Source organism: Acomys russatus, chromosome 10, assembly GCF_903995435.1.
Source record: "Acomys russatus chromosome 10, mAcoRus1.1, whole genome shotgun sequence".
NCBI classification, from domain to species: Eukaryota; Metazoa; Chordata; class Mammalia; order Rodentia; family Muridae; genus Acomys; species Acomys russatus.
The window spans coordinates 38,438,442-38,463,052 of record NC_067146.1 but is presented as its reverse complement, the minus strand read 5'-3'; the positions used below and the strand labels follow the sequence as shown (position 1 = coordinate 38,463,052).

Sequence of the window (24,611 nt, the reverse complement as noted above, 5' to 3'; positions counted from 1 at the left end):
GTGGAGTGACACTGGATATATCAACCACATTCCAGGTCAGGCAACATGCTCAGGAGGAGCCGACCAACACAAAATGAACACTATGGTTGTGGAGGGGAGTGTGTGTGTGTGTGTTTCGATGGTGGTGGTGGTGGTGGTGGGGGTGGTGGTGGTGGTGATGATGATGATGATGATGATGATGATGATGACACAATCTGGTGGTTTCTGTCCTGTTTTTTCTGTTTTATTTTGTTGGGTTTTTTTTATTTGGGTTTGTTGGAGTTTTTGAACAGTAGAGAGAGAAGGAATATGAAGTTGGGTAGGTAGAGAAATTGGAAGAATCTGGGAGGACTTAGGCAAAACAAGAGTATGTCCAAAATATGTTTTCTGAAAAAATATTTTAATAAAATAAGGCACTAGAAAGAATAGAATACAATACATAAAATAAAATAATCTTAAAAATAAGAAGTGGTGGTAACTGGGGAGATGGGGTGCTGAGCAGCAGTCAACATGTTCCAGGGGCTGACAGCCAAGATGTTGGGTCAGGCTCCAGATCCATGAAGCCCCTGTGAGGAGAACCAAATGATCTTTTTGGAAGTACAGAAGATGCTCCTTCAAACAATCCTAATAGTATGCCATCTCATATTTTTGGACCAACTGAGGGACCTAAAATCATAGCCAAGAAGACAAGTCCTCCAGGGAGCAAAAGAAGTGGAATCTTTGATGAATCAACTCCTGTACAGACTCGACAAAATCTGAACCCATCTGGTAGGAAGAGCAGTAACGTAGTTGGGTCCCCAGTCACTGCTATCCATGCCCCTGGCTCACCCAAACAAGCCCAACGATCATGTTTTGCTGAGTGAAGGCGAAGACTCTAAATCTGATATGCTATCTGCAACCAACATCACACCCAGAAGGGAGCAGGGCGAGAAAGGAAGCTCAAAAGAAACAGAGCATGCCAAGATACCAGGGCCCTCACCTATGGTTGACAATCATGAGCCCAGATGGGGGCCAGATCCTTGTTTCCACAACAAAGTCCTGAACCCACCAGGAGGCAAATCCAGCATCTCCTTCTATTGAGAGGCTCCTGATCTGCCTGTAACCAGACAAGACACTCAGAGATGGGGTATTGAACATTAGCGTTTCCTTTAACCCAAGTGCATCGGGGTGGGAGAAGGTTTGTCATGCTTGGGGGGTTGGCTGCTCAGAGGTCTGGTTGTCATTGGAAGCACTTCACAGAGGACTGTGTCTTCTGGATTACCAAGACATACATGTGCAGGAATAAAATGGGATGTTCCGGTGCCTCCTCTCTATTAGTTCTCTGTGAAACAGATCTGTAAGGTTGTGGGGAGGGCAGAAGAGATGGCACAGTGGGATGATGGAGAAACATGTAAACAGCCTTTCCTTTCAGGAAACGCCTGTCACTAAGTGCTTCCACCTCTGAGATTACCTCTGAACCCTCATGTCTTCTTTTCTTCCTCCCCTCATAACATCACCCTGCAGTGTTGAAGCATGACTGCTCATTTTGGCAGCAATCAACAGAAAATCAAACAGCTATTCTCAGTCTTGTCCTGAGAATGAAAGAGTGTTTTTGTTTGTTTGTTTGTTTTTCTTTTTATACACTGATCTCTGAGTGTATCCCTAACACCATGGCCAAGTGTGAGGTAACAATCTGTCTTCCTGTACCGTTGGCTTGGTTCCTGACTTGATGCCAGCTCTGCTTGTCCTTTCTTGTCTCTCATCAGCCTTACTACCAGTGAAAGGGTTCTCCATGCAGGCCTTAAAAATGACACATATCCGTGGAGATATTGGGTGGATTCCAGTTATTTCATCTTGCTTTGTTCCTGCAATTGGGAGGAAGACCTGCTGAAGGATGTTGGGCTGGATTGGTTTCTTTCCCAACATCTGGAAAGGTGTTCTTAGTATCTGCCTCTTCAAAATATCCATGGTCTGCATTCAACACATGGAAAAGTACTACTGTGATACACCAAAGTAGAAACACTGCTTAAGCGGCCTTCAGAAAGTTTATTGGCCTTGCTCCTAAACAGTGCTCCCTCCATAGGCCAGGACACTATGTGTTTGGGCAATAGGGTCACAACTGTCATTTGACAGCAGAGATACTAGACTCCACAGTCATGTTGCTACTACACTTGTGTTACTTCATCTGCCAGGCAGATGGTCAGCTCTTAAGAGCTGCAGCCTTACTTCCTGGTTTCCCCTTTGGTGGGCATCTGTGAAAGGGGCTTCCGAGTGGTGCTACTTTTGCTTCTAGTGCCTACAGAGATCTTTCTAGCAGGTGCCAGAAATCTCCTCAATAAATTCTGGAAAAGCAACAGTCTTGCAGTCACACCCAGATGTTTAAGTGCCTGCAGGAGCCACCTGCCAAACTCTGCTTCTTATTATTGGCCCACTGAGGGATCTGACCATGGCTTTGTCAACCAAAAGCAACCTTCAGCTGCCCAGTATCCTGAAGCCAAAAAACCATGTAATTCATGTGTGTAATTCTCTAACAACTCAAACGCGTAGTGTTTCAGTCATTATAAAGATGTCCTTTGAAATTCAGATCATTCATTTTCATTTAATAAAATGTCATAAATGATGTTTGGCTTTTTTTTTTAGTCCAGACACTAATTTCTTTAGCTTATAAGGAAATAATATAATGGTCGAAATAAACCTCCTTTTGCAACTGCTTTCTTAAGTAGAAAATAATTTGGATTGTCAAAAAGGAATCAGACATTACTGTGCTGGCCGTGCCCTCAGTGCAGTGACAGAAATGCTTCAACCAAGTTCTACCTGCTGAGTTGGATGGCTGGGAGGATATGGGAACCTGTGACAGTGACCCACAGCAGCAGCTGCCATATTCATCTCCCCTATCTTTCTGATGAAGCTGGACGCAGAGCACGGTAAATACAGTAGTATACAGTTACCGCCTTCGTTAAGCCTTAAGACCTTTTTTCAGTACATTTGATGCCAACATTTTTCTAGCACTATGTCAGAACAAGAAACAGGTCTTTACATCATAATATAGTTTTGACAGGAACATTTTGTTATTTTTTATGAGGCAGAACTGGGTATAATGGTTGAATTAAACTTAGTAACCACAAAATGAAATAAAAATGGTAATGAAATATTCTCTGGACCAAGCTATTTAGAAAAAAAATGTTCAAAATACTTAGTATTTACTAGATAAGAGAAACAGAAATTCCCGAATAGTTGTAGCCATCATACAAATGTATGTAACTGTTTAGGCAGAGACTGTACAGACCAGTCAGATGCTTAATCTTCTGGCATGATATTTTAGTTCTATCTATCTAGTCCTTAGATATACACTTAACAAATAGATACAACTAAAATTATTTTTAAAGCAGTGCTCATAATAATGAAATCTTTAATGTCTTACTTATTAATATGTAAGTGATTAAAATATTTCCATCCATTTATAACATGAGACCATGAGCATTTGCAAAGACTATTATGGCACAAAATATAGATAGTAAAATCTAATTTACTTTTCAAAATATGTATGTAAAAAGACACAAACAGTCACATATACAATACATATAGAGCTTTGTGATATGTAAATATTAATAGCATCCTAATATCTATATGTGTAAGTGGCATTGAAGCCTACACCTAATATTAACAACAATGTTTGTTTTACAGAGAAAGTAATTTTTGGAAAACTCAGCTACTTGAAATAAATAGTAAAATGCAATGGAAGAGTATTCATTTATACTAAGGTTTCAGAGAAAGAAACAAGAACATGATGCATGACTCAAAACAGTAGCATTCCAGAATAGGTGAGAAGTGGCAGAGCAGTGCAGAAAAATGAAGAATGACAAGAACATTAAGAAGGTATGTATGTATGTATGTATGCATGTATGTATGTATGTATTATGTATGTATACATATATAATAGTTTTCTAATATCATTAATTTAAGGAGGATTGAGGACAAATGGGAGGAGTTGGGGGAAGGGAAGTTTGGACATGGTGTAAATATGGCACTCACATATGAAATATGCAAAAAGAATGAAAGTTTTTACTTAAGAAAACTCGCTGTCTTCACTACGTTGGCTGGTTCCTCCTTCACCATGTCCTTTTGGTTACTAATATTGGTTACCGAAACCCTTCACTTGAAATCTTTCAATGGCTTTTAACTTTGTACCTATATTATTCTGCACTTTAGTTAGGAACAACATACTGGTGAGTCATTTTGGGTTAAAATAAAGCTTTTTCCCCCAAAAGCAATCTTCTTCACCTCAGAACTTTAGGAGAAAAGTGCATGTTATTCTGAAAAATGAGACAGGATGTCCTTGGTACCAGCCTCACCAGACATGAGCAACCTGAGGTAATGAAGCAGCAACAGATGGTGCTGGTTTAACCTCGTATTCTATTCCATTATCATATCTTGACAGATATGACCCCTCCCTCCTGCTGACTGCATCACCCTAACTCAAGAGACATCACATTTAACCTGAATGATTGCAGACGCCTCAGTATTCTGGAATCTTGTTTAAATCTATCTTGTACTACTCTGAACAAAGACTCTAGATGAGTGTTTGGGTTTTTTATGTTTTATTTTATTAATTTATTCAGATTACATCTAAATTGTTATCCCATCACTTGTATCCTCCCATTCCTCCCTCCCTCCCACTTTCACCCTATTCTCCTCCCCTAGGTCTATAACTGAGGGGGACCTCCTCCCCCACTATGTTGTCATAGGCTATCAAGTCTCATCTTGGTAGCCTGCTTATTCTTTCTCTGAGTTCCACCAGGCCTCCCACCAAGGGGAAGTGGTCAAATATGGGGCATCAGAGTTCATGTCAGAGTCAGACCCCGCTCTCCACACAACTGTGGAGAATGTCTTGTCCATTGGCTAGATCAGAGTAGGGGTTCGATGTTTACTGCTTGTATCGTCCCTGGTTAGTGTGTTTGCTCTAATCATTACAAACCATTGAACCTGTCTCGAGATAATGGGAGCAGAAATAGAATTATATCTCAATTATCAGAAAAATCCTCAGATCAATCGGAAATCAGAATTAAACTCATGAAAGTGAAAAGGCTCAAGGATGCAAGGGAGTTGGGGGACACAAGATTATGTCCTAGGAAGAGTCCAGTGATGACACAGTCACCGTCAACAAAGGCTCGCCATTCTCTACCTACATGCACTGCTGATGATGAGATCCCAGATTCCAAGATGGTGGCACTCAGTGTGTACCGTGTCTAGAGAGCAAAGGATCAGAGCCTGTAAAACCAACTGGAAGGAAGGAGCTGGGGAGGATCAGAACTAACCCCTCTCTCATCCCAACCCAACCGCCCCTGGGTGCGGGAGTCACAAGCTTCAAGCACCCTGTACTCCTCCAAATACTCAAGCAGACAGCAGGCCCCCTGGGGAACAGAGGATCAGCACAGGAAACCAAGTCTGGAGAGCTGAGTTCGGGACAAGCCACAACCCACCTTAGCTGATATCCCTAAGAGGCCTGTGGGACACATGAGCAGTTTCTGCCTGGCCCTTCTGGAACACAGAGAACTAACAAGCAAAGGTGAGTTGGGCATGGGTCACAATCCACATTAGCTGACACCCCAAGAAGGCCTTTGGGTCACCTGAGCAGTTTGGGGCTTGGACCTCTCTCTGCTCGCCTGCTGCTTACAAGCCTAGTACATCTGGGTCACAGAAAGTGAACCAACAGAAGTGAGCCCTGCTTCGGCCACACCACATATTATCCACCCTGCCAATGAGGCCTGAGCAGCTTTTGACTTGAAGCTCTCTCAGCCTGCTCCTCTCCTGCCTGACCCAACTGGGTCACAGACAGGGAGCCTAGAAGAGCTGAGGTTGGTGCAGGCTCCAACACCTGTTGTCCACCATCCTGAGAAGGCCTCAGGAGAGCTCTAGCAAATAGACTTCAGCTTGAAGTTCTCTCTGCCAGTTACTGACCTGCCTGGCCCATGTGGGACACACACAAACAGCAACCCTATTAGAGAAACCTGGATGCCTGCTAACACCAGAGACAACCAAATGGCTAGATGAAAGTACAAGAAGACAAGCAACAAAACTCAGAGCCATATGACACCACCAGAAACCAGTGACCCTACCACAGCAAGACCTGGTGATGTGAATAGACATGAAGTTCGCGAAAAAGATTTTAAATCTGAGGTAATGAAAATGCTAGGAACCGGGGAGAATATGCGTTAAGAAACAGCATTTTGCTCTTCTCTCAGAATTAATGGAAACAAGAAATTGGATGCATATAACCAAGAAAGGCAAGATTTCATCCAGCACTTCTTCCAGAATGTCAATATGCTGACTGAGGGTGAGATAGGACACCCAGAGACCAGGGATGCTATTGCCCAGCTCAAGGAGGTCCTGGAGTACAATGCTGTAGGAGGCAAGAACAATCAGAGTTTGACTGTGCTACACGTGTTCCAGGAGCTGGTGGAGCTGAGGAAGCTGGACACTGAGAGTCTTCAGTGGGCTCTGACTGTGGGCTGGTGTGTAGAACTGCTCCAGGCCTTCTTCCTCATGTCGGGTGATGTCATGGATTCTTCCCTTACTCACTGGGGGCAGATCTGCAAGAATATCATAAGCCAGGCATAGGCTTGGATGCCAGCAATGATGCCCTGTTTCTGGAAGCTTGCATCTACCACCTGCTCAAGTTCTGCTGCAGGAGGCAGCCCTACTACCTGAACCTGCTGGAGCTCAGTCTACAGAGCTCCTATCGGATTGAGATTGGGTAGACGCTCGACCTCATCACAGCACACTAGGGCCATGCGGATCTTGGTAGATACAAAGAAAATAGGTACAAAGCTATTGTCAAGTACAAGACTGCTTTCTATTCCTTCTACCTCCTGATTGAGGCTGCCTTGTACATGGCAGGCATGGATGGGAAGAAGGAATAATCCAGAACCATGAAGATCCTGCTGGAGATGGGTGAGTTCTTTCAGATCTAGGACAACTACCATGATCTCTTTGGAGACCCCAGTGTGACTGGAAAAGTCAGCACTGACATCCAGGACAACAAATGCAGCTGGCTGCTGGCTCAGTGTCTACATGAGCCACTCTGCAGCAGCACCAGATCTTTTTTTATTATTAATTTGTTCATATTACATCTCAATTGTTATCCCATCCCTTGCTTCCTCTTGTCCTTCTCTCCCTCCCACTTTCACCCTATTCCCCTCCCCTATGTCTATGACTGAGGGGGACCTCCTCCCCCTCTATATGATCATAGGTTATCAAGTCTCTTGTTGATAGCCTGTTATCCTTCCTCTGAGTGCCACTGGGCCTCCCCATCAAAAAGACATGGTCGAATATGGGGCACCAAAGTTTGTGTGAAAGTCACCAGATCTTAAAGGAGAATTATGGAAAGGAGGATGCAGAGAAGGTGGCCCAGGTGAAAGCGCTGTATGAGGCTTTGGATCTGCAGGCTGTGTTCCTCAAGTACAAGGAAGAGAGATACAACCACCTCAATAGTCTCATCGAGTAGTACTCTGTACCCCTGCCTCCTTCCATCTTCTTAGAACTAGCAAAAAAGATCTACAAGAGGAGAAAGGGACCTCGAGATTGCCATTGGTGAGGCTGGCAGGGGGGAATCTCAGTAAATTATTGTTCAACAAAAAAAAGAAAAAAGAAAATGATAGAGCCTTGAAGGAGGAAAATAAATAAATAAATACAGGAAAATACATTCAAACCAATGAAGGATTTGAATAAATCCTATAAAGAATTACAGGAAAATTCAATCAAACAGGAGAAAGAAATGAATAAAACTATTCAAGAAGTAAAGAGGGAATTAGAAGCAACAAAGAAAACATAATCTAAGGCAAGCTTGGAGTTGGAAAACCTAGGGAGGGGAACAGGAACCACAGACACAAGCAACGCCCTAAGAATACAGGAGATGAAAGGAAGGACCACATATATAGAAGACACAATTGAAGTTATCGATACATCAGCCAAAGAAAACGTTAAAACTAAAAAGTTCCTGAAACAAAGCATCCAAGAAACCTGGGACACTATAAAAAGACCAAACGTAAGATTAATGGGAATAGAAGAAAGAGAAGAGCCCAAGCAATGCAGCCAAGAAAACGTTTTCAACAAAACCATAGAAGAAAACTTCCCCAACCTAAAGAAAGAAATGACCATAAACATAAAAGACGCCTACAGAACACCAAATAGATTGGACCAGAAAAGAAAATCCTCCTGTCACATAATAATCAAAACATTAAATGTACAGAACAAAGAAAGAATATTAAAAGCTTCAGGAGGAAAATGTCAGGTCACATATAAAGGCAAACCAATCAGAATTACTGGTGGGAGTGCAAACTTGTACACCCATTTGGGAAATCATTCTGGTTCCTTCTCGGGAAATTGGGAATATTTCTACCTCAAGCCTCAGTCATACAATCCTGGGCTTCACCATACAAGGATATCTGCTCAATTATGTTCATAGAAGCTTTATTCCAAATACCCAGAATCTGGAAACAATCTAATGTTCCTCAACCAAAGAATAGATAAAAAAAAAAAGTGATACATTTACACAATGGAATATACTTAGCCATTAAAAAAAAACAAGGAAATCTTGAAAATTTCAGGCAAATGGATAGAACTAGAGAAGATCATCCTGAGTGTGGGAACCCATACCCAGAAAGCCATACATGGTATATATTCATTTATAAGCAGATATCAGCCAAATAATAGAGGATAACCACACTAGAATACACAGACCTAAAGAAACTAAATAACAAGGAAAACCCTAGGGAGAATGCTTAATTCTCATTCAGAAGGGCAAATAAAATAGGCACTGGAAATAGTTGAAGAGAAGGAACAAGAAGGGAGCCTACCATAAAGGTTCTCTGAAAAATTCCTCCCCGCAGGAGACCCAAGCAGATGCTGAGACTCACATACAAACTTCAGGGTGGAACACTGGGAGTCTTATGGAAGAGCTGAGGAATAGGGAGACCTTGAGGGGTTAGGAGTTCCACGAGGAGACCAATGGAGCCAACAAATCTGGACAGAGGAGGGGATGCTTTATTGACTGATGCTCCAACTAAGGACCTGGCATGGTGAGGACCTAGACCCTCTGCTCAGATGTAGTAGATAGACAGCACAGTCTCCTTGTGGGTCCCATGATATGAGGAGTAGAGACTACTTCTATGAAGGATTCTGACCTTACAGATTGATCACGTCCTCCTAGCTGGGTGGCCTTGCCAGGCCACAGAGGAAGACGATACAGGAAGTCCAGATGAGACTTGATAGGCTAAAGTCAGATGTTGGGGAGGAGGGCTCCCCTTCCTGAGGGCTAGGGGAGGTAGGGAGAAAGCATGAGGGAGAGAGGGTAAGATCAGGATGCAGATGAGGGAGGGGCTACAATTGGGATGTAAAGTGAACAAATTAAAAATTAAAAAGTAGATATGATTCTATGTGTGCCTATGTGACTGGGTAAGCTCCCAAACCAAGGTGTGGCAGTGCTTCATACTAGTAGTAAGAAAGTAGTAAGAAAAAAGATGATCCTGTCCTTTCATGGTTTTCATGTGATAGACAGAATCCAGGCTCCAACTAAAACCACACAATAGAGTACTCCCTGAATTAGCAAGGGCCATTGGATCCTGCAGTAGTCTTTAAAGGAGCCCCTAAGTTTGTTAAGCCCTCCTATTAAAACTGATCATCAAAGGCAAATTCTGTGCCTGATAAAAATATGCATTTTTAATGCAGCATCAAACAATCCCCTGCACTCTCTTTCTGGCTTTCTTTTCTCGTCTTTGCATATTTTTAATTGAGTGAAGAGTAGTCTTATTCCATCGCTCTCCTTGGATAGTTCTATATGTAAATAATTTTCCCTTTATTTCTACCTGCCCGACGCTTACATAACCTTCAAGAACTCTCTCAAATGTAACCTCTTTCAGTTCCCCAGGTATCCCGATAATCTCTCCCATTTTGAAGGTCCCATTCAAACATGTTTACATTTCTTTCGAAATATAGTTCAATCTTCTATGTACTCTACTTTTTTTCTGAGGATTGCAGTCTCCTAAGGAGCAGGGTGCAATTTATTCTTTGTATTTTTACAAATACCATTAACATTGATATCAAATAAATGCTAAGCTATACGTGCAAATGCAGCAGTGAGAAGACAATACAAAATATAATGAGCCACAATTGCTGTGGAACAAAAAGACCAGGAAGCCACAATAACACAGATGAGCTCCACATGAAAGATGTTCTATGTAAACATAAAATTCTGATGGAGAAATCAGCTTTCTTTATACATTTCTCAAACAAAAGCGTTCGTTTTCAAATCATTCACTTTGTCCTTCCAACGGTAAGCTTCCTAGGAGTACTAAAATAGCATTTGATTTACAGAAATGCTATTTCAAATGTCTATTGTGTATTGGGATATGTACGCATACATAATACAAAGGAGGAAACGTTCCACCAAATTCCTAGTCTTTCAAATACATTCTCTCAAGCTCTGTACTTTGTAAGGTAACAGGGAAGGGAAATGAACTGGTTTAGCAGAAAGCTAAAAGAAGTGATTGAAGGGTTTGGGAAAAGACCTACTAAAGTAGGTCAAGAGAACAGATACTCTTCAGCATACAAATCAGAGGCTGATTTGAGACAATTTAATAACAATCTATGACCGCATGAAGGACTCTCATACACAGAACAACTACCAGTTTATCTTCAGTGTCAGTTTGGACTAGAACAAGAGAAAAATTATGTTAGATAAAAGGAAAATCTTCCAATCATAGGAATTATTTAATTCTAAAAGGATAGCTACGGAGAGTTGGAATCTGTCCATTTTTCTGATAAGGCTTTAAAATATGTTTCAAAAGGCACAATCTACCCAACTGTACAGATAGCACAAGAAATCTGAGGAAGATCTCTTACAATAGTTCAACTCCAAAGTTCCAATTTTTTTTTCCTTTTAAAATTTTTACTTTTTAAAAAATTCCCTGTTCTGCCTAAGAAAAACTATGTTAAAAATATTTTTAAGATTTGATTATATTCCAGTTTTCTCCCACACACATCTTAAAATCCTGCCATTTTGATGATTGCTTCCTGGCATTTATTTGCATAATAAACATAGAGAGAAGGTGAGCAAGAACATATGCAATCTAGATTTTAAAATATATTCTAGTTACTGTCTCTTGTCCTCCATAGTGAAAAAAGTCTGAACAAATCACAGTTCTTGTACCACCATGCCCTCTTCTCCCCTCACAAAGGCTGCCATTGTCATTAAAGTTTGTTGATTTAACTCTGCTTCCAAGTTAGCAGATGAAACTGGGTTTATAGGATGACCCAGAAATGAAAGCAAATGACGATGCTTGCAATTATAGGACCTTTTAAAGTTCTTGAGACAATATAACTGTCTCAACTCAGAAAGACTTTTCAGCATCACATTTCAGTGATCTCACCAGGAGATCCAACAGGATATAAACAGCACAGAGAAGGGGAAACAGACTGATTTTAAGGACTTTGCTCAACAGATTACATTGGCTAGCAAGCTTGTCCGAGAAAGGCTCTTGTTGGGGGTCTTAAGTTCTGAATCTGAGAACTGAACGTGAGTAGAGGAGGCTGGTATGGTGAAAATTCAGTCAAGATTTCTGTGTCCATCTTGAGATTTTAAAAAAATCTTTCTGCAAGATAACCTCATTTTTAAATCATAAGACCTTCTTTTCATTGGATGGGACTAAGTAAATATATATATATATATATATATATATATATATTTATGTGTGTGTGTGTGTGTGTGTGTGTGTGTGTGTGTTTCTATTTAACTAGTCAACTAGTGGTCTAGTTTTAAATGAGGGTTGCATCTACAAAATAAATTCACAAGAACATTTCAACTAGCTCTTGATCAACAACTGGGCACCAACTTAGCTAAACTGGCAGATGAAATTTAACCATCATAACTTAGGTGTCTTTTTTGTGTGGGGGGAGTCATTCCTTGTCTGTTCTGTGTACACATACATGGGGGGGTTGTAGGTCAAAGTATGTGCATATGAATGGGAAAGCCTGAAGTACGTGCATGTGGAAGCCTGAAATTGATATCACATGTTTTCCTCTATTGCTCTGTACATCACATATGGTGGCAGAATCTCTGTCTGATACCAACTGGTAGATTCCCACAAGTCTAGTTATCCAGCTTGCTATGAGGACACCTCTCTTTGCTTCCTGAGCAGTAGGAATACAGGGCTGCCACACCTATGCAGCTTTTATACAAGGGTTTAGTGATCTGAGTTCTAGTCTTCATTTAGGATTTTATCTGCTAAGTCATCTCCCTGCCCCTGACTCCTTGTTCTTAGATGTAATAGAGTTTGTATCAACGTCTTTGTGCTAAAATTCCTAAAACTCTTCTGAGCTCATCTTTGATAATATGAATAGTCTATTTGAAAATTAGTCCATTTGAATTGTGTGTGTTGTTTTGTTTGTTGCTTCATTTATTTAGTTACATCTACTTGTGATCTGGTGTTGTTCTAGGTATCAGGGGTATAGAAAAAAAAGATCATGGTTATATATCTTCTGATAAATCACACTTATAAAAAACAGGGTTGTGAAAACTAGAGCAATTTATGACAATAATGATCCTTTAAAAAACCAGCTACATTAATGAACTATTTCAAGAGTATCGTTCATTCTTCCGTGTTTTCTTCTTTCATAAGTTAATGTCAAATTGAATACTTCCTTCAGTCAAGGAAAACATAACCTTTGTATTTCAGATATAGGTATAAGTAGGGTTCCACTAACAAACACAAAAGAATTGGCTCTGAGGGTTCCAGAGTCCATGCCAGTGGGCAAAGTGCTTACCTTGAAAGTAAGAGGACATTAGGCAAGCCTAGAGTCCAAAACTCTCATTACAAAGCATGTGTAGTGGTCTGCACTTATAGTCTTGGTGATGGAAATGTGGAGACAGGAGAGGCCCTTGGCTAACTGGCCACCTGGCCTCACCCACTTGGCAAGTTCCAGGCCATTGAGAGAATGACTGAAAAACAAAACAGATATAAAATGAGTCCTGATGTCATTGATCAGAGCATCACTCAGCCCTCATTTCTCCAGCAAATGGGAACTAACACAGAGGACTTTGGAGGACTCAGCCCTAAATGGGATGTCTTCACCAAACCCCTCTCTTCAAGACTCAGATGAACTGTGGAAGAGTAGATAGTAACACTGTAAAGCCAGAGGTGATGGGTGACACCAAGGACACATTATCTTCTAGACCTAAAGGACTGTTCCAGACACGAACTTACAAAGACCGCAACAGCATGCACAAGACCTGCACAGGTTCAAGCCAGACAAATTACAGCACTGAAAAGGCAAAGTGAGCACAAAGTCCCACCCCTAGCCAATTAGCTCCTTGTAATTGATACCTGCTAGAGAAGGGAAAAAATCAATTCCTCCAGTGAAGTGTCATTTGGTACATGAACCGCAGTCCAGGGCAATTGCCACACCAAGGAGTATTTAGGCAACACAAAATGGGCTCAAGTTGCGTGTGTGTGTGTGTGTGTGTGTGTGTGTGTGGTTGTGTGTGTGTGTGTGTGTGTGTGTGGTTGTGTGTGTGGGTGTGTGGGTGTGTGGGTGTGTGGGGGGGTGAAAAATGCTTGCTTTTTGTTTTACTTTGGTATTTTTTTAAACTTTCCATTTATTTGTCCTCTTAGAAATGTGCACATCACAGCAGATCAAGTCACTGCAGATCTGCTCATTTGGCTTTTGACAGCACCAATTTCAGCCTTTGCAGTCCCTCTGACCCTCTTCATTCTGTTTTTGTGGGGCTTTGGCTGTTTTCAGGAGGTCTTTTTCTTCTCATGAAGGCCATGTCTTGCAAGTCTGTGTTTAGGCTCATTCTTCATTGTATAATCTAAGAATCATAGATCATGCCAAAGCCAGTCAGTCATCTTGCCACCACCAGAGTGGGTTCTGAATCCAAATACAAAGATAACATCTGGTGTGGTTTTGTGCATTTTGGCCAGCTTTGCCTTGCCAGGGTGAAGGGCATTGATACCATCTGTTCCCTCTGAAGCAGACAGTTTGTCATAAACTTCCTGGTCTGGATCCTTACTGTGTCACTCATGATGGCTACAGTGCCTGAGCTGCCTGCTTTGGTTTTTGTTTTGTTGTTTTGTTTTAATTTTTATTTCTTTTATTTTGGGGAGTTTTGTTTGTTTTTAGAAAGAGAGAAATTTTCATTTGGGGTTTTTTATATATTTTATTAATTTATTCATATTACATCTAAATTGTTATCCCATTCCTTGTATCCTCCCATTCCTTGTATCCTCCCATTCCTCCCTCCCTCCCATTTTCCCCCTACTCCCCTCCCCTATGACTTTGACTGAGGGGAACCTCCTCCCCCTGTATATGCTCCTAGGGTATCAAGTCTCTTCTTGGTAGCCTGCTATCCTTCCTCTGAGTGCCACCAGGCCTCCCCATCCAGGGGATGTGGTCAAATATGGGGCACCTGAGTTCATGTCAAAGTCAGTCTCTGCTCTCTACATAATTGTGGAGAATGTCCTGCCCATTGGGTAGATCAGAGTAGGGGTTCGATGTTTACTATTGTGTTGTCCTTCGTTAGTGCAATAGTTTGAGCAGACCCCCCTGGGCCCCGATCCACCCATCATGACCTTCTTCTTGTAGGTTTCTAGGACCCTCTGGATCCTTCTACTTTGCCATTCTCCCATGCTTCTTTCATCTAGAGTCCCAATAGGATGTCCTCTCCTCTGTCCCACTTTCCTGGTTAGTGAAGACTTTCATGGCACATGCCCCTTGGGCTAGTATGCAGATATAAGTGAGTATATACCTTTTGTTTCTTTCTGCTTCTGGGTTAACTCACTCATTATGATCATCTCTAGTCCCATCCATTTGTCCATAAATTTTTGGAATTCCTTGTTTTTAATAGTTGAGTAGTATTCCATAGTGTAAATGTACCACAGTTTCTTTATCCATTCTTCAACTGATGGACACTTAGGCTGTTTCCATGTTCTGGCTATTATGAATAAGGCTGCTATGAACATGGTTGAGCAAATGTTCTTGTTGTGTGCTGGAGCATCTTCTGGGTATATTCCAAGGAGTGGAATAGCTGGGTCTTGAGGAAGCCCTATTCCCAGTTTTCTGAGAAAGCACCAGATAGATTTCCAAAGTGGCTGTACTAGTTTGCATTCCCATCAGCAATGAAGGAGTGTTCCTCTTTCTCAACATCCTCGCCGGGATATGGTGTCACTTGAATTTTTGATCTTAGCCATTCTGATGGGTGTAAAATGGAATCTTAGAATTGTTTTGATTTGCATTTCCCTGCCAACTAACGATGGTAAGCATTTCTTTAAGTGTTTCTCAGCCATTTGATATTCCTCTGTTGAGAATTCTCTGTTTAGTTCAGAGCCCATTTCTCAATTGTATTATTTGGTTTGGTGGTGTTTAGCTTCTTGAGTTCTTTATATATTTTGGATATTAGACCTTTGTCAGATGTAGGGTTGGTGAAGTTTTGCTTTGTTCTGTTGAGAGTGTCGCCTGCCTTACAGAAGCTTCTCAGCCTCATGAGGTCCCATTTGTTAATTGTTGACCTTAAGGCCTGGGCTGTTGGTGTTCTGTTCAGGAAGTTGTCTCCTGTGTCAATGTGTTCCAGGCTTTTCCCTGCTTTTTCTTCTAACCGATTTAGTGTCTCTGGTTTTATGTTAAGGTCTTTTTTGATATATGAAAGAGAAAAATAAGATAATGAAAAAAGTAAAAAAAAAAAAAACTTGAAACTTGTACAAGAAACTCCCCATGACATATTGTAGTGATATGAAAAATAAATCACAAATATCCTGAAATGCAATACTGTGTTTTTGAGAAAACACATATGGTCATGTCAGATATTTCTAAGCACTGTGTGTGACAAAACACCTAAGAAAACAACCTAAAGAAGGAAAGATTTACTTGAGCTCCTTGTTTTATGCAGTTTCAATAATTTTGTTGGATCTTTGTTCTGGCTTAAAACCAAGAAGTAGGTAGCAGTGGTGGTGGTAAACGGTAGTGGTGATGGTAGATGGTAGTAGAAGGTGGTGGTACATGGTGGTGGTGGTAGTGTTGGGTGGTAGATTTTGTGGTGGTGTTAGGTGGTGGTGCTGCCTGTGGATGGTGATGGTGGTGCCAGTAAATTGTGGCGGGGTGGCAGTGGTGGTAGGTAGTGGGTGCTGGTAAATGGTGGTAGTAGTGCTGGTAGATGGTGGTGCAGATTGAGGAGCTGGTATTGGATGGCGGTGGTGGTGGTGATCATGGCCAAAAGGACTGCTTATCTCATAGGAGAGAGGAAAAGAGAGCAAAGCATCTGAGGCCAGACACTCTGATAACAGCACTTCCCAGTAGACCTCACCTCCCATTTAATATCATAAATTGTGAACCCATCAGCAGATTAATCTACTGTGTACGTGAGAGTCTTCATTATCCAATTGCTTTCCAAAACCTCATCAGCTGGCAACCACCCTTTAACACATGGGTTAGTGTCAGACAATCACCAGGACAATTGCTGGCATTCAAGCAGTGGGTCAGACACATCTAAAACTGGTGAGCAGCCATAGCAGCAGACCCCCTGCTACAACACCCATGGGAGGAAACAGCAAAAGAACACCTACTATTTGCTCAAAATAGCAAAAGGAGGGAGACAAGCATCTTTTATCATCTACTTCCCTTTGAGTAAAAATTGCCCAGGGAAAGTTTGTCAAATTACTCTTCCTGGCATATCTGTTAGGAGATTTGCTCTAAATGGTCAAGAGAACCTTCACTTATTGGGACTCTAAATGAGAGACGCATGGGAGAATAGCAAAATAAAAGGATCCAGAGGGTCCTAGAAACCTACAAGTAGAACAATATGATAGGCAGATTTGGGCCCAGGGGTCCCGCTCAAACTAAGGCACCAGCCAAGGACAAGACAGGCGGTAAACTTTAAACCCATACCCACATCTAGCCAATGGTCAGAACATTCTCCACAGTTGAGTGGAGAGTGTGATACAACTTTCTCACGTACTCTGGTGCCTCACATTTGACCATGTCCCCTGGAGTGGGAGACCTGGTGGCACTCAGAGGAAGGACAGCAAGTAGCCAAGAAGAGACTTGATACCCTATGAGAATATACAGGGGGAGGTAATCCCCCTCAGGAACAGTCATAGGGGAGGGGAATAATGGAAAAATGGGGTGGGGGGGAGGGAGGAATGGGAGGATACAAGGGATGGGATAAACATTGAGATGTAACAAGAATAAATTAATAAAAAAAAATAAAAATAAAAATAAATAAAAATTTAAAAAAAAAAAGAGAACCTTCACTTAATGAAATCCCAGGACACAACAATTATATTTAACTAAAGATGTTTCTGGAAAAAAAGAAAAGAAAAATAGTACTGGAGAGTGGTTGGTGTTCAGGTATCAGCGTACCTGAATACCTAGCAAAATAAAATTAACACAAAATAATAATTGAATGAGCAGGAGTGGGGGAAACACAGGCAGTTCTTCAAATGTCTTATGAATTGTGACTTAAATTGACAAATCTTCATCGTAGTTAAAAGTACACATAAAAACACTAGTTAAAAATATATGATGATAATTGGGATATAAAGCAAACAAATTAAAAATATAAATAAATAAGGAAGGAAGGAAGGAAGGAAAGAAAGAAAGAAAAGAAAAGAAAACAAAAGTAGATAATGGAAGGGCTGAAGAGGAGACTCAGCAATTTAGAGCTCGAGATCTTTCCCAGGTTTCCTTCCCTGCACCCACATTGACAGCTCACATCTGTCTGTCTCTACAGTTCCAGGGGATGTGATGCCCTCTTCTTTCTTCTTTGGGCACCAGGCACATAGTTGTGGTGCACATCCTATAAGCAGGCAAAAACTCATACACATAGAATAAAAATAAATATTTCAAAGGCAAACAACAGAGATTGGAAAGAAAGACAAAAATGGTTTTCAGTCTACAGTTTGTTTTAAGCTTGGACAGCACATAAGGTCTTTACTCACATTATTTAAGGATATTAATGTAAAATAAGTACTAGAGGTGAAACTGACTAGACCTTACATGCATGTAACATTTTACAGGAGTAAGAAGTTGTCTCTCTGGTGCTTAATTAAACTCCCCAAAATTATTTGTTTTATACATAGTATCCAATGTGTAATAAATTATCACAATCCTTGTGGAAAAGGTAGAACAGTGAGAAGAAATAAAAGGTACCAGATTCAACAGAATCAGATAGGATGTGGTTAAAAAAAAAAAACAACTACCAGAAGTATTTTTTAAGTTTTTGACATCTCTCATTCTTAATAAGAAAATAAGGATTGTGTGTACTCGTTGCATGCAATGCAGCACCTTGAAATAGGCATGCATTGTGGGAAGGCTTAATTAAGCTAATTAACATGCAGTATTTTAAAACATACTATAAGAGATTAACATAGGAAAAATAAATGGTGAATTTCAATAAAGAAGGAATATGCAAACAAAAACAAATTGAGATTCTAATGCTAAAAATATACAAAATAATTTTTAAAAAAGGCATTCAATGGGTTTAACTGCACACTGGATAAAGCATATGAAAAAGATCCATAAACTTTAAAGTAGAGTACTATATCAAAGCAAACACTGAAAAGGAGCATGATATTAAGAGGATCTGAAATCTCTGGGGTAACAGCAAACAATATGCATGTGATTAGAGTTTTAGGAGTAAGGAAATAACACAACGGGAGACATTCTGAGTGATTGCAGACAAATATTTATAAATATAAAGTAGTTTAAACTACAATAAGCATTATTAGTCAAAATTATAAAAACCAAACTAATAAGAAAATTTTAAAGCAAACACACTAAATGGTTGTGGTAGCACACACCTCTAGTCCTAGCACTAAGGAGACAGGGGGCAGGAAGATAGCAACTTCAAGGCCGGCCTGGATCTCACAGTAAGAATATGCTCCCAGATGGCCAAAAAAAGCAGGCACACCAAAAAAGGTGCTTTTTTTCAATAGGGAAGAAATTCTAGGAGTCACATTTATTTATAAAGCACATATAAAGGACATACGGTCATATGACAGATGAAAAGTACAAAACAAGGATATAGAAGTTTCTACAGTTTAAGAAAGAATAGAAGAAAATAGAAGATATTATACCTGATTAGATAAATAGGATATAATGATAAAGATGACAGGAATAGAGAAACAAAAGATAGCAGACTAACAATGATAGATAGATAGATAGATAGATAGATAGATAGATAGATAGATGATAGATTAGATACATAGGTACATAGATGATAAATAGATAAATAATATAAATGATGGATAGATAGAAGATAGATAGATACATAGATAGATAGACAGACAGACAGACAGAGTGTGCTCTGACCAGTAATAGCTTACTATCAGGTACACAGAACATGAAGGAATCAAAAGAGGGCAACAATAAAGTTGTGATGACTATGCATCACCAAAATTTTGTGAGTTTGCAATTAGAAAAAAAATAGAAACAATAATATCTTGAAAGAAAAAGAACTTCATTTTTAAAAATTGGATTAAATAGTAGAAATCGCTGATCTTTTTCTAAGTGATATGTGTTGTTTTTTTAATTACTCTCTTGAACATGATAAACTATTTAAATAATAAATATTTTGATCTTTTATCTGCCAAAGAGGAATTAACATTTCATGTTTGATTAAATAAATATAAACTGATGTTATTATTGTAAAAATAATAAATGTTCATAAAAGACACAGAAGAAATTTAGTTAAGCAAAAGGATAGTGATAAAATAATTACTATCCATGACCGTGTCACCACATATCACTTTGGAGTATATCTGCCTGTGTGTATACATGGAGGCAGCTAGATGAACACTAGATAAATATACAAATTTAGATAAAGAAAGGTAGCAATAGATTATAGATGATGATAAATATAGATGATGATAAATTAAATAGTATATAAAGATTCTGTTTTTATTTAAATAATACTACACTATGGGTTTTTGTTTTTGTTTTGTTTTGGGTTTTGTAGGGTTTTTGTTGTTGTTGTTTTGTTTTGGGGGTTTTTGGGGTTTTTTTGTTTGTTTGTTTTTGTTTTTGTTTTGTTTGTTAATGAGCAGGTTTGACATGGTGGCACAAATCTTTAATCCCAGCACTCAGGAGGCTAAGCCAGGTAAATAACCGAGGCCAAGGCCAGGCTACATAGTAAATTCTAGGCCAACCGGGGCTAAATTGAGAGAAACTGTATCAAAAAAGAAGAATAAAAAGAAGAAGGAAGAAAAGAAGGATAGAGGGAGAGAGAGGGAAAGAAAAGATAGAGAAACTTCCTTTATAAGGACCTCCTTTTGTTTTTCAGAGGTCAAGACAGCAATGTTATCATTGTGGCTGAAGACCACTGAAATCAATAGCAAATATCTCCTTCGAACTGTGTGCTGATTTCTTTCATTTATAACTGCAGCCAAGAAAACCTGTCAGGGCGCATCACTAAGAGTAAAATCCATGCTCTGCTCACTAAACCTAAACCACTGCATTAGTGCAGACCAAGACAAACACCAAATATCACAATAGTGCTTTGGGGGATATGCGCTTCATTAAAGATAATCCACTACAATATGACAAAACATAAGGTAGCTATTCTTTCTGCAGCAACACAGATGACAACTTTATTTTAAAGCCATAGCAGATTGAAATTTTGCATGATGTTTTCTTTAAACTGCCTTGCTTAATCTAGAAATACATTAAAACACTCATCCACCAGCTGTGCTGGCTTCAGCTGTAGCAAATTGATGATTAGCTCCCTCCTGACAATATTTTCTTGCTACAAAAATTTTAACCAGATTGAAATAACATTAAATGTCTGGGATGGAGAATGCAACTTTATTACTAAACTTTTTGAAGCCATTTGTACCTTTAAAGCATTTGAATTATCAAAGTGAATGAAACTATTGATATTAGAAAAAGACACTAATTGAACATTAACATTCATTACTGTCCAAAAGCCACATAAACAGGCATAACTAATTACAATGGCCTCCATTACAGTCTACCACAACATGGTGTCTCCAGCAGCAATCTCAGAACCTATTAGTAATTAGGCCAATTTTGCTGGTGGACACGGCAGGCATTGCTATATATTCTGTGCTGTTTCATTTAAATGCCACATGATTTTCCTTTAGTCAAAAGTTAGTTAACTTTTTATCTGAAAATAAGCTTTAGTTTTTACTTAAAATTAAGTTTGACTAAAGAAAATATATTTTTCATGTCTATGTGTGTGTGTGAGAGAGAGAGACAGGGACAGAGAGACAGAAAGACAGAGAAAAAGAAAGAGAGGGGGCAAGGAGAGAGAGAGAGAACATTAAAAAGTTTATGAGTGAAGATCGGCAAACAATGGCTTATCAGAGAACACAGCCACATCCATTTGCTTACAGGTTGCACAGGAAGACTTCACATACCTCAGTCAGTCCTAAGTCTTTTTTTTTTCAGTCCTAAGTCTTAATTGAGTCAGACACTTTACAGCTTCCAGGCCTATAGCATTTGCTATTCTACTCATTTTGTTTTGTTTTGTCTTGTTTTTTGAGACATCATTTCTCTGTGTAGCCTTGACTGTCCTGGACTCACTTTGTAGACCTGGCTGGCTGGCTTTGAACTCACAGCAGTCTGCTTGCCTCTGCCTCTCGAGTGCTGGGATTAAAGGTGTGTGCCACCACCGCCCAGCTGCTATTTGGCTCTTAAGTTTGGCAACTCATAGTCTGAAAAAAAAAATGCACACTAACCATTACCTCACCTCATGGGTTTTGACTGTGTTCTTCCAAGATGTGAAAAAAAAAAAATACAACAAAAATGCGGCATCCAGTTTGGAGCAACTGTCTTAGAATTTAAAAGGACGTGAAACTTCACCTCAACATCCAGCAGTCCACTTTCTCCTTTTATAAATTCATTTTATGCTTGAGAATACAAAGTGTTAGATCAAATCAACTCCCAACCACCTCCCCTCCAGTTCCTGCCCTCCCCTGCCACCAGTTTTTCTGCCCAACTTCATGTGCTTTGTATTTAACCCGACTTGCCTATGTGAACAGGGAGAGGACCTTCTACAGAAGCCTGTGTGGCCTCTCTAGATTGCCAATAGCCCCTCAGCTAGAGGTAAAGAAGCTTCACAAGCCCCTCATTATTGAATTGGTCTTGTGCAGGTCTTGAACATGCAGTAACGGCTGCATGCAATGACCTTGTCATATCCAGCAAATAACATTTCCCTACAGGTGTCCACTACCTCTGGCTCTTGTGATCTTTTTGCCCCTTTTCTAGGATAATCTCCAAGCCTTGGGCAGAAGGGCTTTGATATGGATGTTTCATTTAGAGCTGAGCACTCCCCACTCTGTCTTATTCTTTGCACATCGAACAGTCTCGGATCTCTGCAATAATCACCATCTACTGTAGAAGAAAGAAGCTTCTCTGATGAGAGTTGTGAGATGCATTAATCTATGAGTGTGAAGACGAGAACTTAGGGGGCAGTTTGCTACTATGTCCATGAGCAGAAGGATTGAACTAAGTTCTCTTAGGTCTCAGGCAGCCCCAAGGTTTTAGCCCAATAAGCATTATCAGACCTGAGCTCCAGGAAATTTTTCTTTGCCTGGCTCTGAACTGGCACAAATTTTCAACTACCTCTAATGTGTAGTCCATTATATTTCTGATTAGCATTTTAATTAAAATATACAACCTTTTTGCTAGGGGCATCTCAAACCTGATCCTATCTTTATTTACATTATTTTGCATTTCACAAAATATAAAGTAATGAGGATATAATAAATGGAAATTTCGTTAATTTTGATCCTTCTGAAGATTGAGGGAAACCAAATTGATTAACATCACTTGCATTTGAACTAAGAACAATCCAAAAGCACTTATGGTCAAAAGTTATTATCTTGAATAATACAAGCTCTTGTGAGAAATCTTAAGTAACTTTGGTAAACTGCCCATGTCCAAACGTGTGTAGGTTGGTTGGTCACTGATTTTATAGATGAGGCTAAAAATCTTTGGATTAACTTCCATATTTAATCGGAAAAAACTTTATAACCAAGTTCTCTGTTATTGCTGTGAATTTCAACAAACATGCAGGAAACAAGCAGCACTCTCACACACTCTAGCATGTTCTATTATCCAGCTGACAATAGAATCAGAGAGCTGAAAGCATTGAGAAACACCAACAGAAAACCAGTATCATTGAGAAAAACAGCAAATTTTTAAAGAAGCATTATTCCACGAGATGCTATGTTTGTCGATCAGATTATTTGAGAAACATTTGTTTTTAAATCCTGGCCCGATGAAATAGCTCAGCAAGTAGGTTACCTGTCCTGTAAGCCCAGCCACCTGAGTGAGATCTGCGACACCAACACAAGGGGTTAAGAAGACAACCAACCCCACAAAGCTGTCTTCTGACTTCCACATAAGCCCCTTTAGCAAGTGTGTCCCCACACATACATCGTACATACACATGATAATAACAAATATAGTCTATTTTTTAAATTCTAGCAATGGGGGTTAGGGAGGGTCTTTCTCCAAGAGTTCTCACTCAGTAGCTCTCTTGTGGCATCCTGGATGACACGGTTTTAATAAATACTCCATATTGCTTCTAGGCAGTGTTAATATGGACGGTTTCTGGGAATATGAAAAATCTGATCTCAGTACAATGTAGCAAAAGAATGCTAGCTGTTATCTCTTTTGTTTATTTGTGTGTTGTTTGCCATAAATCTCTCTGCTTTGCTATCACCATTGCTATCTGGTTGATTATGAGCTAACTGAACTGGGCCATGCTGTGTCCAGATACTCAGATATTGAATGAAACACCACTTTAGGTATTTTGGTGCACATGTTTTTATATGAAAACTGCATTGAAATTAGAAAAGAGAATATCAGAGATCACCTTCCCTACTGTCCATGGACCTCCTCAAGGCAGAAGCCTATCTCAGCAGATCAGAAGGCTGGGCCTGCCCCCCGAAAGAGAATGCTCCCACTTACAGACCCTCAACTGCAGGATCAGCCTTCCTGATTCTAAAACAGCTTCCAGCTTTGGGACATGAACTGAGACTTCTGATCTGCATGTTTTATATTTACCAGCCTCAGAGGCTAGGTGGATGGAGAGAGAGATGACAGACAGGCAGAGAACACTCTGCTGCTTTAGTTTCCCAGAACACCATCGAAAGAGAGAAAGCAGTCACTGTGAAAGTTCATGACACTTGATTTGTATTGTTTTATCAGCCTCGTGCCCTCTGGTCCTGGAGAAGTCTATCAGATCTTGCAGATTTTGGTTCTCCGACCTGTTACCGAAGATGTGCACGGACCTGTCTGTCTGCCTCGACAATTACATACCTGGAAGTATGTAAAAGGGGAACACTAGGATACACCTTGCAGAGTGAACATACGTGTTCAACTCTAATCCATCCAAAGCAATGATAATGGTGGGGGAATTTTTTAAAAATAATTACTCCCTAAGAAAACAAGCAGAAGTTAAGCTATTATATTTGAGATAGGATAGATATTGAATTTCATTCAGAAATTTAGACCCAACAAGACAGGTAAGACAGTTACTTCAAATGGGACGAATGCAGATGGCCAGTTCACTATGAATGTAACATGTATAGAACTCATTATTCTCATGATTGTCACATGGTTCTCCCTGCTGTATG

The 24,611-nt window shown here is 40.0% G+C and overlaps 3 pseudogenes; 2 read left to right on the top strand and 1 right to left on the bottom strand.

Moving 5' to 3' along the window:
• Positions 1 to 1,059, top strand: part of LOC127194135 (jupiter microtubule associated homolog 2-like) — a 134,728-nt pseudogene extending 133,669 nt beyond the window's left edge.
• A 4,413-nt stretch (positions 1,060 to 5,472) lies between these two features.
• On the top strand, positions 5,473 to 7,552 carry LOC127194134 (farnesyl pyrophosphate synthase-like; annotated as a pseudogene).
• Positions 7,553 to 13,646: 6,094 nt separating this feature from the next.
• On the bottom strand, positions 13,647 to 14,038 carry LOC127194133 (40S ribosomal protein S24-like; annotated as a pseudogene).
• Between the last annotated feature and the right edge of the window lie 10,573 nt (positions 14,039 to 24,611).